The sequence below is a fragment of the Oncorhynchus gorbuscha genome, unplaced genomic scaffold (genome assembly GCF_021184085.1).
Source record: "Oncorhynchus gorbuscha isolate QuinsamMale2020 ecotype Even-year unplaced genomic scaffold, OgorEven_v1.0 Un_scaffold_1202, whole genome shotgun sequence".
NCBI classification, from domain to species: Eukaryota; Metazoa; Chordata; class Actinopteri; order Salmoniformes; family Salmonidae; genus Oncorhynchus; species Oncorhynchus gorbuscha.
In genome coordinates, this window is record NW_025746050.1 from 61,294 (window position 1) to 75,573 (window position 14,280).

Below are 14,280 nucleotides of genomic sequence, written 5' to 3' on the forward strand. Positions count from 1 at the left end.
ACCTACCACTTTCAGATACATTTACGAGTTCTATACCCACTGGGCAATGGTTGAATCAACGTTGTTGAATCATTGAAATGACGTGGAACCAACGTGGAATAGACGTTGAGTTGATGTCTATGCCCAGTGGGTAGAAATGAAGTTGTGTGTGTGTGTGTGATTTCTTCTGAGTTTAAGCAAACAGTGTTGTCATCCAATATAGCAGCATATTTTGACAGTTTGGAATAAAGTAGTGTTTAGCTAGTAAAGCTCTATATTTTGGGAAACCCTATTTAATGAATACCTCATATGAAACATGAAACGGTGTAAAGTATTTATTCCTACATTCCTACAGTTGTAAAACACATTCTATCTTTATGTTTCGTTTCCTCCGTCTCCATTGGTTGTTCCATAACAGTGTGTTGTTGTTGTAGGTTCCTGGAGTTGACGGTGTTCTACCAGGTGAAGGCTAAGATGGGAGAGAAGGAGGTTTCCCCCCACACCTTCTTCTCCGTGTGGCACGACTTCTCTTCCGACTTTAAAGACCTGTGGAAAAAGGAGAACAAGATGATCCTACAGGAAAGGTACCAACCAGTCCTGTGTTTTTATCAACCAGATGTTTTAAATTAGATCATGAGTTTTATTATGTACAGGTTACTATGTTAGAATTGAAGACTGTGCTTTGTCTCACTGAAACTAATTGAGACCGGTTGGTTACTTTCCAGGAATCAGAAATGCATCAGGATTGACTTGTTGGATACATGATGCTCTTCAGGGCGTTGTGGGGCGTTGTGGGGCGTTGTGGGGCGTTGTGGGGCTTGATAGGAGTCATCTACTCTGTCATCACTGCTGACCTTTCTACCAGCTTGACTCTGCTAGGTCTTCAGGTCTTCAGAATCATTGTACCATCTAAACCGCTGTGAATTAAATATATTTTTCATAACAAAAATGATGTATTTTCAGCTGTTTGAAGCTGGTGTTACAAAACCGAAAGTCGGGACGCAAAAATAAATCATAATGAAGCATAGAAATGGAGCAGATCTACCCGCTTCTTAGACTTGTTTTCAATGAGAACGACAGATCTATAACATACACATCTTTGTGAATATGTTTGGGTCGCCCATAAAGTAACACATTGCAGCTTTAGGTTACCACACATGCTTTTCCAGCGATCTTAGGGACAGTATTATGAGGAATTGTTTTATATTAGTATATTAGTCTAACAGACATTATTAGGAGGAATTGTTTTATATTAGTCAGTGGTCTAACAGACAGTATTAGGAGGAATTGTTTTATATTAGTCAGTGGTCTAACAGACAGGAGGAATTGTTTTATATTAGTCAGTGGTCTAACAGACAGTATTAGGAGGAATTGTTTTATATTAGTCAGTGGTCTAACAGACATTATTAGGAGGAATTGTGTTTTATTAGTCAGTGGTCTAACAGACAGGAGGAATTGTATTATATTAGGCAGAGGTCTAACAGACATTATTAGGAGGAATTGTTTTATATTAGTCAGTGGTCTGACAGACAGGTATGAGGAATTGTTTTATATTAGTATATTAGTCTAACAGACAGTATTATGAGGAATTGTTTTATTAGTCAGTGGTCTAACAGACAGTATTAGGAGGAATTGTTTTATATTAGTCAGTGGTCTAACAGACAGGAGGTATTGAATGCACCAATTTGTAAGTCGCTCTGGATAAGAGCGTCTGCTAAATGACTTAAATGTATTGTTTTATATTAGTCAGTGGTCTAACAGACAGGAGGTATTGTTTTATATTAGTCAGTGGTCTAACAGACAGGAGGAATTGTTTTATATTAGTCAGTGGTCTAACAGACAGGAGGTATTGTTTTATATTAGTCAGTGGTCTAACAGACAGGAGGTATTGTTTTATATTAGTCAGTGGTCTAACAGACAGGAGGAATTGTTTTATATTAGTCAGTGGTCTAACAGACAGGAGGTATTGTTTTATATTAGTCAGTGGTCTAACAGACAGGAGGAATTGTTTTATATTAGTCAGTGGTCTAACAGACAGGAGGTATTGTTTTATATTAGTCAGTGGTCTAACAGACAGGAGGAATTGTTTTATATTAGTCAGTGGTCTAACAGACAGGAGGTATTGTTTTATATTAGTCAGTGGTCTAACAGACAGGGGGAATTGTTTTATATTAGTCAGTGGTCTAACAGACAGGAGGTATTGTTTTATATTAGTCAGTGGTCTAACAGACAGGAGGTATTGTTTTATATTAGTCAGTGGTCTAACAGACAGGAGGAATTGTTTTATATTAGTCAGTGGTCTAACAGACAGGAGGTATTGTTTTATATTAGTCAGTGGTCTAACAGAGACAGTACTACTTTTGCGGTGGTCTTGGTGTGTGTGTCCTATTCCATTAGTATTCCATCACTGTTACCCCCATGGTTGAATCGTGATCTCTCATAACGTTCCCCATATGTTTAATATCAGATCATATCTGTCTCCATTAAAACCCATTCAAAACGCAGGCAAACCTGTCACTGAACCACATCAGTGAATATGTATTCATCCCCAATATTAAAAAGACTGCTAAGGATTTGTCCCAAATGGCACCCTATTCCCTATATTGTGCACTACTTTTGACCAAGTGTCCTTAGGGAGTAGGGTGCCGTTTGGGACCACAGCCTAGGCTGGTCCGGTTAGCTTCCCGTTGGTCGATGAGGTTTCCTGATAATACAGTCAACAGGGTAGAAATGAGCCCCTGAACCTGGGGAAGAGGTGAGGGTTACTGTTTGTTATACATTACAAACCCCAAACCACTAAAGGACCAGGGATCACACACATCAACACACATCTTGCCTCTCTCTGTCTGGATCTGGTACGATAATGTCTAGTTTCTCTCTCTGTCTGGAGCTGGTACGATAATGTCTAGGTTTCTCTGTCTGGATCTGGTACGATAATGTCTAGGGTTCTCTGTCTGGAGCTGGTACGATAATGTCTAGGGTTCTCTGTCTGGAGCTGGTACGATAATGTCTAGGGTTCTCTGTCTGGAGCTGGTACGATAATGTCTAGTTTCTCTCTCTGGAGCTGATACGATAATGTCTAGTTTCTCTCTGTCTGGATCTGGTACGATAATGGCTAGGTTCTCTCGGTCTGGATCTGGTATGATAATGTCTAGTTTCTGTCTTGATCTGGTCTAGTTTCTCTGTCTCGTTCTGGTACGATAATGTCTTGTTTCTCTTTCTGGATCTGGTACGATAATGTCTAGGTTCTCTGTCTGGATCTGGTACGATAATGTCTCGTTTCTCTTTCTGGATCTGGTACGATAATGTCTTGTTTATCTTTCTGGATCTGGTACGATAATGTCTCGTTTATCTTTTTGGATCTGGTACGATAATGTCTCGTTTATCTTTCTGGATCTGGTACGATAATGTCTGGATCTGGTACGATAATGTCTAGTTTCTCTCTGTCTGGATCTGGTTCGATAATGTCTGATTTCTCTGTCTGGATCTGGTACGATAATGTCTAGTTTCTCTCTGTCTGGATCTGGTACGATAATGTCTGGATCTGGTATGATAATGTCTCGTTTCTCTTTCTGGATCTGGTACGATAATGTCTAGTCTCTCTGCCTGGATCTGGTACAATAATGTCTAGTTTCTCTGTCTGGATCTGGTATGATAATGTCATAATCTGGTACAATAATGTTGGGATCTGGTACGATAATGTCTAGTTTGTCTGGATCTGGTACGATAATGCATTCCTCTCTGTCTGGATCTGGTACGATAATGCATTTCTCTCTGTCAGGATCTGGTACGATAATGTCTAGTTTGTCTGGATCTGGTACGATAATGCATTTCTCCCTGTCTGGATCTGGTACGATAATGCATTTCTCTCTGTCTGGATCTGGTACGATAATGTCTCGTTTATCTTTCTGGATCTGGTACGATAATGTCTCGTTTATCTTTCTGGATCTGGTACGATAATGTCTGGATCTGGTACGATAATGTCTAGTCTCTCTGCCTGGATCTGGTACGATAATGTCTAGTCTCTGTCTGGATCTGGTACGATAATGTCTAGTTTCTCTCTATCTGGATCTGGTTCGATAATGTCTAGTTTCTCTCTGTCTGGATCTGGTACGATAATGTCTAGTTTCTCTGTCTGGATCTGGTATGATAATGTCATAATCTGGTACGATAATGTCTAGTTTCTCTCTATCTGGATCTGGTTCGATAATGTCTAGTTTCTCTCTGTCTGGATCTGGTACGATAATGTCTAGTTTCTCTGTCTGGATCTGGTATGATAATGTCATAATCTGGTACGATAATGTCGAGATCTGGTACTATAATGTCTAGTTTGTCTGGATCTGGTACGATAATGCATTTCTCTCTGTCTGGATCTGGTACGATAATGTCTGGATCTGGTACGATAATGTCTGGATCTGGTACGATAATGTCTGGATCTGGTACGATAATGTCTGGATCTGGTACGATAATGTCTGGATCTGGTACGATAATGTCTGGATCTGGTACGATAATGTCTGGATCTGGTACGATAATGTCTGGATCTGGTACGATAATGTCTGGATCTGGTACGATAATGTCTGGATCTGGTACGATAATGTCTGGATCTGGTACGATAATGTCTGGATCTGGTACGATAATGTCTGGATCTGGTACGATAATGTCTGGATCTGGTACGATAATGTCTGGATCTGGTACGATAATGTCTCTGTCTGGATCTGGTACGATAATGTCTCTGTCTGGATCTGGTACGATAATGTCTAGTCTCTGTCTGGATCTGGTATGATAATGTCTAGTTTCTCTCTCTGGATCTGGTATGATAATGTCTAGTTTCTCTCTCTGGATCTGGTACGATAATGTCTAGTTTCTCTCTCTGGATCTGGTACGATAATGTCTAGTTTCAGGTTCCTCTGAATGCATAGAGAATGTCCCTGCACTGCTCTGCAGTACAAGAGGGTGTGTGTGTGTGAGACACCGCAGTGCCCTGTGAGAGACGTACAGATGTCGGTCATGGTTTCAGGGCCTTAACCTGGAGGAGAGGAGGGAAGTGGTTTGTAAAGAAAACATCAGGAGTCACATCATCATCTTGTTCCCGTTGGGTTGCAAGGTTTGTTCAGGCAAATTAACAGTTTGTTTTCCCACAATTACAGAGGGCACTTTCGACCCCTATTCTGCAGTCTGATAGGTAACACTTCTGACCCCTGTACTGCATTCTGATAGGTAACACTTCTGACCCCTGTACTGCACTCTAATAGGTAACACTTCTGACCCCTGTACTGCATTCTAATAGGTAACACTTCTGACCCCTGTACTGCACTCTAATAGGTAACACTTCTGACCCCTGTACTGCACTCTAATAGGTAACACTTCTGACCCCTGTTCTGCACTCTAATAGGTAACACGACGTCTAACTAGACCGGATCCAGACAGATCTTTGCCGACGTCGAACTAGACCGGATCCAGACAGATCTTTGCCGACGTCTAACTAGACCGGATCCAGAATGACATGTCTAGGTTAGGAAGGTTTCTCCCAGGGGACAGAATGACATGTCTAGGTTAGGAAGGTTTCTCCCAGGGGACAGAATGACATGTCTAGGTTAGGAAGGTTTCTCCCAGGGGACAGAATGACATGTCTAGGTTAGGAAGGTTTCTCCCAGGGGACAGAATGACATGTCTAGGTTAGGGAGGTTTCTCCCAGGGGACAGAATGACATGTCTAGGTTAGGAAGGTTTCTCCCAGGGGACAGAATGACATGTCTAGGTTAGGGAGGTTTCTCCCAGGGGACAGAATGACATGTCTAGGTTAGGGAGGTTTCTCCCAGGGGACAGAATGACATGTCTAGGTTAGGAAGGTTTCTCCCAGGGGACAGAATGACATGTCTAGGTTAGGAAGGTTTCTCCCAGGGGACAGAATGACATGTCTAGGTTAGGGAGGTTTCTCCCAGGGGACAGAATGACATGTCTAGGTTAGGGAGGTTTCTCCCAGGGGACAGAATGACATGTCTAGGTTAGGAAGGTTTCTCCCAGGGGACAGAATGACATGTCTAGGTTAGGAAGGTTTCTCCCAGGGGACAGAATGACATGTCTAGGTTAGGAAGGTTTCTCCCAGGGGACAGAATGACATGTCTAGGTTAGGAAGGTTTCTCCCAGGGGACAGAATGACATGTCTAGGTTAGGAAGGTTTCTCCCAGGGGACAGAATGACATGTCTAGGTTAGGAAGGTTTCTCCCAGGGGACAGAATGACATGTCTAGGTTAGGAAGGTTTCTCCCAGGGGACAGAATGACATGTCTAGGTTAGGAAGGTTTCTCCCAGGGGACAGAATGACATGTCTAGGTTAGGAAGGTTTCTCCCAGGGGACAGAATGACATGTCTAGGTTAGGAAGGTTTCTCCCAGGGGACAGAATGACATGTCTAGGTTAGGAAGGTTTCTCCCAGGGGACAGAATGACATGTCTAGGTTAGGAAGGTTTCTCCCAGGGGACAGAATGACATGTCTAGGTTAGGAAGGTTTCTCCCAGGGGACAGAATGACATGTCTAGGTTAGGAAGGTTTCTCCCAGGGGACAGAATGACATGTCTAGGTTAGGAAGGTTTCTCCCAGGGGACAGAATGACATGTCTAGGTTAGGAAGGTTTCTCCCAGGGGACAGAATGACATGTCTAGGTTAGGAAGGTTTCTCCCAGGGGACAGAATGACATGTCTAGGTTAGGAAGGTTTCTCCCAGGGGACAGAATGACATGTCTAGGTTAGGAAGGTTTCTCCCAGGGGACAGAATGACATGTCTAGGTTAGGAAGGTTTCTCCCAGGGGACAGAATGACATGTCTAGGTTAGGAAGGTTTCTCCCAGGGGACAGAATGACATGTCTAGGTTAGGAAGGTTTCTCCCAGGGGACAGAATGACATGTCTAGGTTAGGAAGGTTTCTCCCAGGGGACAGAATGACATGTCTAGGTTAGGAAGGTTTCTCCCAGGGGACAGAATGACATGTCTAGGTTAGGAAGGTTTCTCCCAGGGGACAGAATGACATGTCTAGGTTAGGGAGGTATATGAATATGTCTGTTTTGGTGGCAGGATAGTGATCTTCCTCTCTCCTTCCCTCTCCCCCTCTGCCCCCCTCCTCTCCACACCCCTTCCCTCCTCTCTCCTTCCCCGCCCCTCCTCTCTCCTTCCCTCCTCTGTTTTGAAGGCAGGATAGTCATCCTCCTCTCCCCTTCCCCTCACCTCCTCTTTCCTTCCCTCCTCTTTCCTTCCCTCCTCTTTCCTTCCCTCCTCTCTCCTTCCCTCCTCTGTTTTGAAGGCAGGATAGTCATCCTCCTCTCCCCTTCCCCTCACCTCCTCTTTCCTTCCCTCCTCTCTCCTTCCCTCCTCACCCCTTCCTCTCCTCTGTTTTGGTGGCAGGATAGTCATCCTCCTCCAGTCGTAGTGAAGGGAAGCGTGGGGCTTGTGGACAGGTGCTGGGTAGAGAGGGTGTCAGGCTGTCAGTTAAGAACTTCCGACCACAGAGATTTAACATCTGGCTACAATTAAAATCTGTCATGAAGAGGATACTCTTTCTCTCACTCTCTCCTTACTGCTGCTGCTGCTCTCTCTCTCCTCTCTCTCTCTTACTGCCTCTCTCTTTGTGCTCTTACTGCCTCTCTCTTACTGCCTCTCTCTTACTGCCTCTCTCTTTGTGCTCTTACTGCCTCTCTCTTACTGCCTCTCTCTTACTCTCTCTCTCTCTCACTGCCCCTCTCTCTCTCCCTCACTGCCCCTCTCTCTCTCTCTCACTGCCCCTCTCTCTCTCTCTCACTGCCCCTCTCTCTCTCACAGCTCCTCTCTCCCTCACTGCCCCTCTCTCTCTCTCTCTCACTGCCCCTCTCTCTCTCTCTCACTGCCCCTCTCTCTCTCTCTCACTGCCTCTCTCTCTCACTGCCCCTCTCTCTCTCTCTCACACTGCCCCTCTCTCTCTCTCTCACTGCCCCTCTCTCTCTCACTGCCCCTCTCTCTCTCACTGCCCCTCTCTCTCTCACTGCCCCTCTCTCTCTCTCACTGCCCCTCTCTCTCTCTCACTGCCCCTCTCTCTCACTGCCCCTCTCTCTCTCACTGCCCCTCTCTCTCTCACTGCGCCTCTCTCTCTCACTGCGCCTCTCTCTCTCACTGCGCCTCTCTCTCTCCACTGCGCCTCTCTCTCTCACTGCGCCTCTCTCTCTCACTGCGCCTCTCTCTCTCACTGCGCCTCTCTCTCTCACTGCCCCTCTCTCTCTCACTGCCCCTCTCTCTCTCACTGCCCCTCTCTCTCTCACTGCCCCTCTCTCTCTCACTGCCCCTCTCTCTCTCACTGCCCCTCTCTCTCTCACTGCCCCTCTCTCTCTCACTGCCCCTCTCTCTCTCACTGCCCCTCTCTCTCTCACTGCCCCTCTCTCTCTCACTGCCCCTCTCTCTCTCACTGCCCCTCTCTCTCTCACTGCCCCTCTCTCTCTCACTGCCCCTCTCTCTCTCACTGCCCCTCTCTCTCTCACTGCCCCTCTCTCTCTCACTGCCCCTCTCTCTCTCACTGCCCCTCTCTCTCTCACTGCCCCTCTCTCTCTCACTGCCCCTCTCTCTCTCACTGCCCCTCTCACTGGAGGAGTAGTTCAGTTTCATGATATCCTGTTGTCAGTTTGACTGAAGACTGAGAATATGACTCTGTGGGGTTGACTCTGTGGGGTTGACTCTGTGGGGTTGACTCTGTGGGGTTGACTCTGTGGGGTTGACTCTGTGGGGTTGACTCTGTGGGGTTGACTCTGTGGGGTTGACTCTGTGGGGTTGACTCTGTGGGGTTGACTCTGTGGGGTTGACTCCTGACTTCCTGATGGGACAGTTTGTCCCGACCGCTCCACCTCTGTAATGGGGAGCCCCTGTTCCTGATGGGAACAGTTTGACAGTTTGTCCCGACCGCTCCACCTCTGTAATGGGGAGCCCCTGTTCCTGATGGGAACAGTTTGACAGTTTGTCCCGACCGCTCCACCTCTGTAATGGGGAGCCCCTGTTCCTGATGGGACAGTTTGTCCCTACTGCTCCACCTCTGTAATGGGGAGCCCCTGTTCCTGATGGGAACAGTTTGACAGTTTGTCCCGACCGCTCCACCTCTGAAATGGGGAGCCCCTGTTCCTGATGGGAATGGAGTTCCTTTCCTGATCCTGTTAAACCAATCATTATCAAGGAGCACACAGGGCCAGTGGCTAATGACCTTGAATACATAGGCCTGTGTAGAAGGATCTGTGTCGGCTCGCCATGGCTGGAAGGCCCGTGTGTCGGCTCGCCATGGCTGGAAGGCCCGTGTGTCGGCTCGCCATGGCTGGAAGGCCCGTGTGTCGGCTCGCCATGGCTGGAAGGCCCGTGTGTCGGCTCGCCATGGCTGGAAGGCCCGTGTGTCGGCTCGCCATGGCTGGAAGGCCCGTGTGTCGGCTCGCCATGGCTGAAAGGCAAATGTAGAGGGCCTGTGTGTCGGCCTGCAGGATCTTTTTTAAGTGGGATTATACTGTTTATTTGGATGTTCTGTCCATGGTGCCCCAAACGTTGTATGAAGGTGGTGGAAGGTTGGCTAGATGATGGAGCTGGTATCAGGACAGTGGGTTTTCACTATGACCCAGATGTATATGGTAGCTGACTGCTGTGTAATGTTGTGTTTCTGCGATACAGACTGAAGAAGGCAGAGGAGTGCTTCAGACAAGCCAAGGAGAAGGCTACCTACAGTGTCAAACCCAAGCATGCTTCGGGAATCGTAAGTGATCAACATCACAATTCTAATCGGCCACTATATACACATGGACTTTTACTTGATTGAGTCTTTATCACCGTTTAAAGCCTGAAGAACGTCTGAACATTTAACGTATCGTTTTTCCACAGAAAGCCAAGCTGGGCATGAAGATTTAAGACCGGTGGACGGCTACGTTTACTGTAGAGAGACACGAGGAACAACCACATTGGACTGCATGTACTACTACACACTATTCCCTATGTAGGGCACTACTTTAGACCAGGGTCCCATAGGGCTCCAGTCTAAAGTAGTGCACTACATAGGGAATAGGGTCCCATAGGGCTCTAGTCTAAAGTAGGGCACTACATATGGAATAGGGTCCCATAGGGCTCTAGTCTAAAGTAGGGCACTACATAGGGAATAGGGTCCCATAGGGCTCTAGTCTAAAGTAGGGCACTACATAGGGAATAGGGTCCCATAGGGCTCTAGTCTAAAGTAGGGCACTACATAGGGATTAGGGTGCTGTTTGGGACATAAGATACTACTTTTTTTTTTTTTACTCCAAGCAGCTGTCAGTCTGTCCGTCTCCCGGTCCTCCTGCCTGCTCTATGGGACCGACTATGCAGGCTTCTGTTATTAGTTCATCAGACACACAAACTTCAACATCCAATCAGAGAGAAGAGGGAAGCACCATGGGATCAGAGGTCACAGGATGTCATTATACCAGAACTATATTTATAGGATGACTTCCGAAGGGACATACTAAAGCATACCTACTGTAGAGGTACCAGGAGCCATCTTCTCCACAGTCCTACCCCCTACTGTAGAGGTACCAGGAGCCATCTTCTCCACAGTCCTACCCCCTACTGTAGAGGTACCAGGAGCCATCTTCTCCACAGTCCTACCCCCTACTGTAGAGGTACCAGGAGCCATCTTCTCCACAGTCCTACCCCCTACTGTAGAGGTACCTGGAGCCATCTTCTCCAGTCATACCCCCTACTGTAGAGGTACCTGGAGCCATCTTCTCCAGTCCTACTCCCTACTGTAGAGGTCCCTGGAGCCATCTTCTCCAGTCATACCCCCTACTGTAGAGGTCCCTGGAGCCATCTTCTCCACAGTCCTACTCCCTACTGTAGAGGTCCCTGGAGCCATCTTCTCCACAGTCATACTCCCTACTGTAGAGGTACCTGGAGCCATCTTCTCCACAGTCCTACTCCCTACTGTAGAGGTACCTGGAGCCATCTTCTCCACAGTCCTTTCCCCTACTGTAGAGGGACCTGGAGCCATCTTCTCCACAGTCCTACCCCCTACTGTAGAGGTACCTGGAGCCATCTTCTCCACAGTCCTACCCCCTACTGTAGAGGTACCTGGAGCCATCTTCTCCACAGTCCTACTCCCTACTGTAGAGGTACCTGGAGCCATCTTCTCCACAGTCCTACTCCCTACTGTTGAGATACCTCGAGCCATCTTCTCCACAGTCCTACCCCCTACTGTAGAGGGACCTGGAGCCATCTTCTCCACAGTCCTACCCCCTACTGTAGAGGGACCTGGAGCCATCTTCTCCACAGTCCTACTCCCTACTGTAGAGGTACCTGGAGCCATCTTCTCCACAGTCCTACTCCCTACTGTAGAGGTACCTGGAGCCATCTTCTCCACAGTCCTACCCCCTACTGTAGAGGTACCTGGAGCCATCTTCTCCACAGTCCTACTCCCTACTGTAGAGGTACCTGGAGCCATCTTCTCCACAGTCCTACTCCCTACTGTAGAGGTCCCTGGAGCCATCTTCTCCACAGTCCTACCCCCTACTGTAGAGGTCCCTGGAGCCATCTTCTCCACAGTCCTACCCCCTACTGTAGAGGTCCCTGGAGCCATCTTCTCCACAGTCCTACCCCCTACTGTTGGGATACCTGGAGCCATCTTCTCCAGTCATACCCCCTACTGTAGAGGTCCCTGGAGCCATCTTCTCCACAGTCATACCCCCTACTGTTGGGATACCTCGAGCCATCTTCTCCAGTCCTACCCCCTACTGTAGAGGTACCTAGAGCCATCTTCTCCAGTCATACCCCCTACTGTAGAGGTACCTGGAGCCATCTTCTCCAGTCCTACCCCCTACTGTTGGGATACCTGGAGCCATCTTCTCCAGTCCTACCCCCTACTGTTGGGATACCTCGAGCCATCTACTCCAGTCATACCCCCTACTGTTGGGATACCTCGAGCCATCTTCTCCAGTCCTACCCCCTACTGTAGAGGTACCTGGAGCCATCTTCTCCAGTCATACCCCCTACTGTTGGGATACCTCGAGCCATCTTCTCCAGTCATACCCCCTACAGTACTGATCTGAAATGCCAAACATGTTACCTATTCCAGCTTACTGTATACCATGACGAGATGTGTATTAGGCTCACTGGAACAGTGATAGTGGACATATTAAAACACAACCTTCTTTGGACGTGAGAGAGGAGACGTGTGAAGAGAAACACAGCAGAATGTGAAGAAGGAAAACGAACACAGCCGTTGTCCAGGATACATCCCAAATAGCACCCTATTCCCTATATAGTACACTACTGTTGACCAGGGCCCATGCACCCTATTCCCTATAAAGTACACTACTGTTGACCAGGGCCCATGAACCCTATTCCCTATATAGAACACTACTGTTGACCAGAGCCCTATTCCCTATATAGAACACTACTGTTGACCAGAGCCCTATTCCCTATATAGAACACTACTGTTGACCAGAGCCCTATTCCCTATATAGAACACTACTGTTGACCAGAGCCCTATTCCCTATATAGAACACTACTGTTGACCAGAGCCCTATTCCCTATATAAAACACTACTGTTGACCAGGACCCAGGCACCCTATTCCCTATATAGAACACTACTGTTGACCAGGGCCCTATTCCCTATATAGTACACTACTTTTTACCAGGGCCCATGCACCCTATTTCCTATATAGTGCACTACTGTTGAACAGGGCCCATGCACCCTATTCCCTATATAGTACACTACTGTTGAACAGGGCCCATGCACCCTATTCCCTATATAGTACACTACTGTTGAACAGGGCCCATGCACCCTATTCCCTATATAGTACACTACTGTTGAACAGGGCCCATGCACCCTATTCCCTATATAGTACACTACTGTTGACCAGGACCTCTGCACTATATAGTGTTCCATTTGGGATGCAGACTCTGGCAGGTCACCGTCAACATGGTGATGTTCGGTGTTGTTGGTTTTAGCCCGTTGATCCCTTAGAGAGTAATTCACCCTTCTTAATCCCAAATGGGTGGCAGCAACCAGTCGCCTGAATGTTCTCAACATGCATTTGAAATTAAACGTGGTATTAGGGGGAGGGAGGGGGGGGTTCAAAAACCGAAAGAGCGTTACCCATGTTCTTTAGTCCAAGTCAATAATGGATCAGCTTAGCTGGGTGTTCTTACAGCAACATAATAACCTTGGTCTGTGTCCCAAACTGCTCCCTATTCTCTATTTAGTACCTTACTTTGGATTAGGGCCCATAGTAGTGGTCTATATAGGGAATAGGGAGCCGTTTGGCATACAGACATGATGTCCAACGTTGAGCTCAACTAGATTGTGTCCGACAGAGAAGAGCTCTCTGTGTCCTTCCTGACCAGTAGAGAGGTTTACCCACAGCAGCTCTTATCTGATCACTGTTCACTCAGTCTAGACGACCAGCTGTAGAATAGACTTCTGGCATGTTTTACTCACTTAACAATGAAAACATCACTTCAAAGACATATTTCTACTCTTTATCGAGGAAAAATATAAATGCCGATTTTTTTTTTGTGTAAAAAACCTGTAAATGTATAACTTATTCCTGTTTCCTTTATCTGAAGTGACGTCCATGTGACTCTGTAAGAAGACATTTCTAATGTATGTGAGGACAGAGAGGGTTATGGGAAATGTAGTCTGTTGGTTTGACAAACATTTTGTTAATGTAATATAGTGAACAGTCCTAAAGGAATTGTTCATTTACATTGAGAAGTGCATTGAAATTATTGACTTGATTATTAAAAAATAATATATTTAAAATGCTTTTATCAATGTAAGGTAGTATTGTATTCTTTGGGTAACGTATTTTTGTAAAGATTTTTATTTTCTGTCCCCCGCAGCAGCATGTTAAATCATCATCCTGGAGTTGTTGGATAACGGTTTATTATTGTCAAATGTTGTTAGTATGTTACTGGATCTCTGCTTGTTTCTGGGAGCAGCAATGTCATTTATCTACAATAAAAAGGAATAAATTCAGCCTTTCTGTGGTTGGTCGATTTTTGATTCTCTTTTGTTGAGAACAGCCTTTCTGTGGTTGGTCGATTTTTGATTCTCTTTTGTTGAGAACAGCCTTTCTGTGGTTGGTCGATTTTGATTCTCTTCTGTTGAGAACAGCCTTTCTGTGGTTGGTCGATTTTGATTCTCTTCTAATAATATATAATAATATATGCCATTTAGCAGACGCTTTTATCCAAAGCAACTTACAGTCATGTGTGCATACATTCTACGTGTGGGTGGTCCCGGGGATCGAACCCACTACCCTGGCGTTACAAGCGCCATGCTCTAC

The 14,280-nt window shown here is 46.4% G+C and overlaps 1 long non-coding RNA gene across 1 annotated transcript; it reads left to right on the plus strand.

Annotated features, from left to right (window-relative positions):
• The first annotated feature begins 534 nt into the window (after positions 1 to 534).
• Positions 535 to 10,052, plus strand: LOC124021748. Its single transcript, XR_006836305.1, has 3 exons — positions 535 to 563; positions 9,638 to 9,719; positions 9,845 to 10,052. It is a non-coding gene; the product is annotated as an uncharacterized LOC124021748 (long non-coding RNA).
• The last annotated feature ends 4,228 nt before the right edge of the window (positions 10,053 to 14,280 follow it).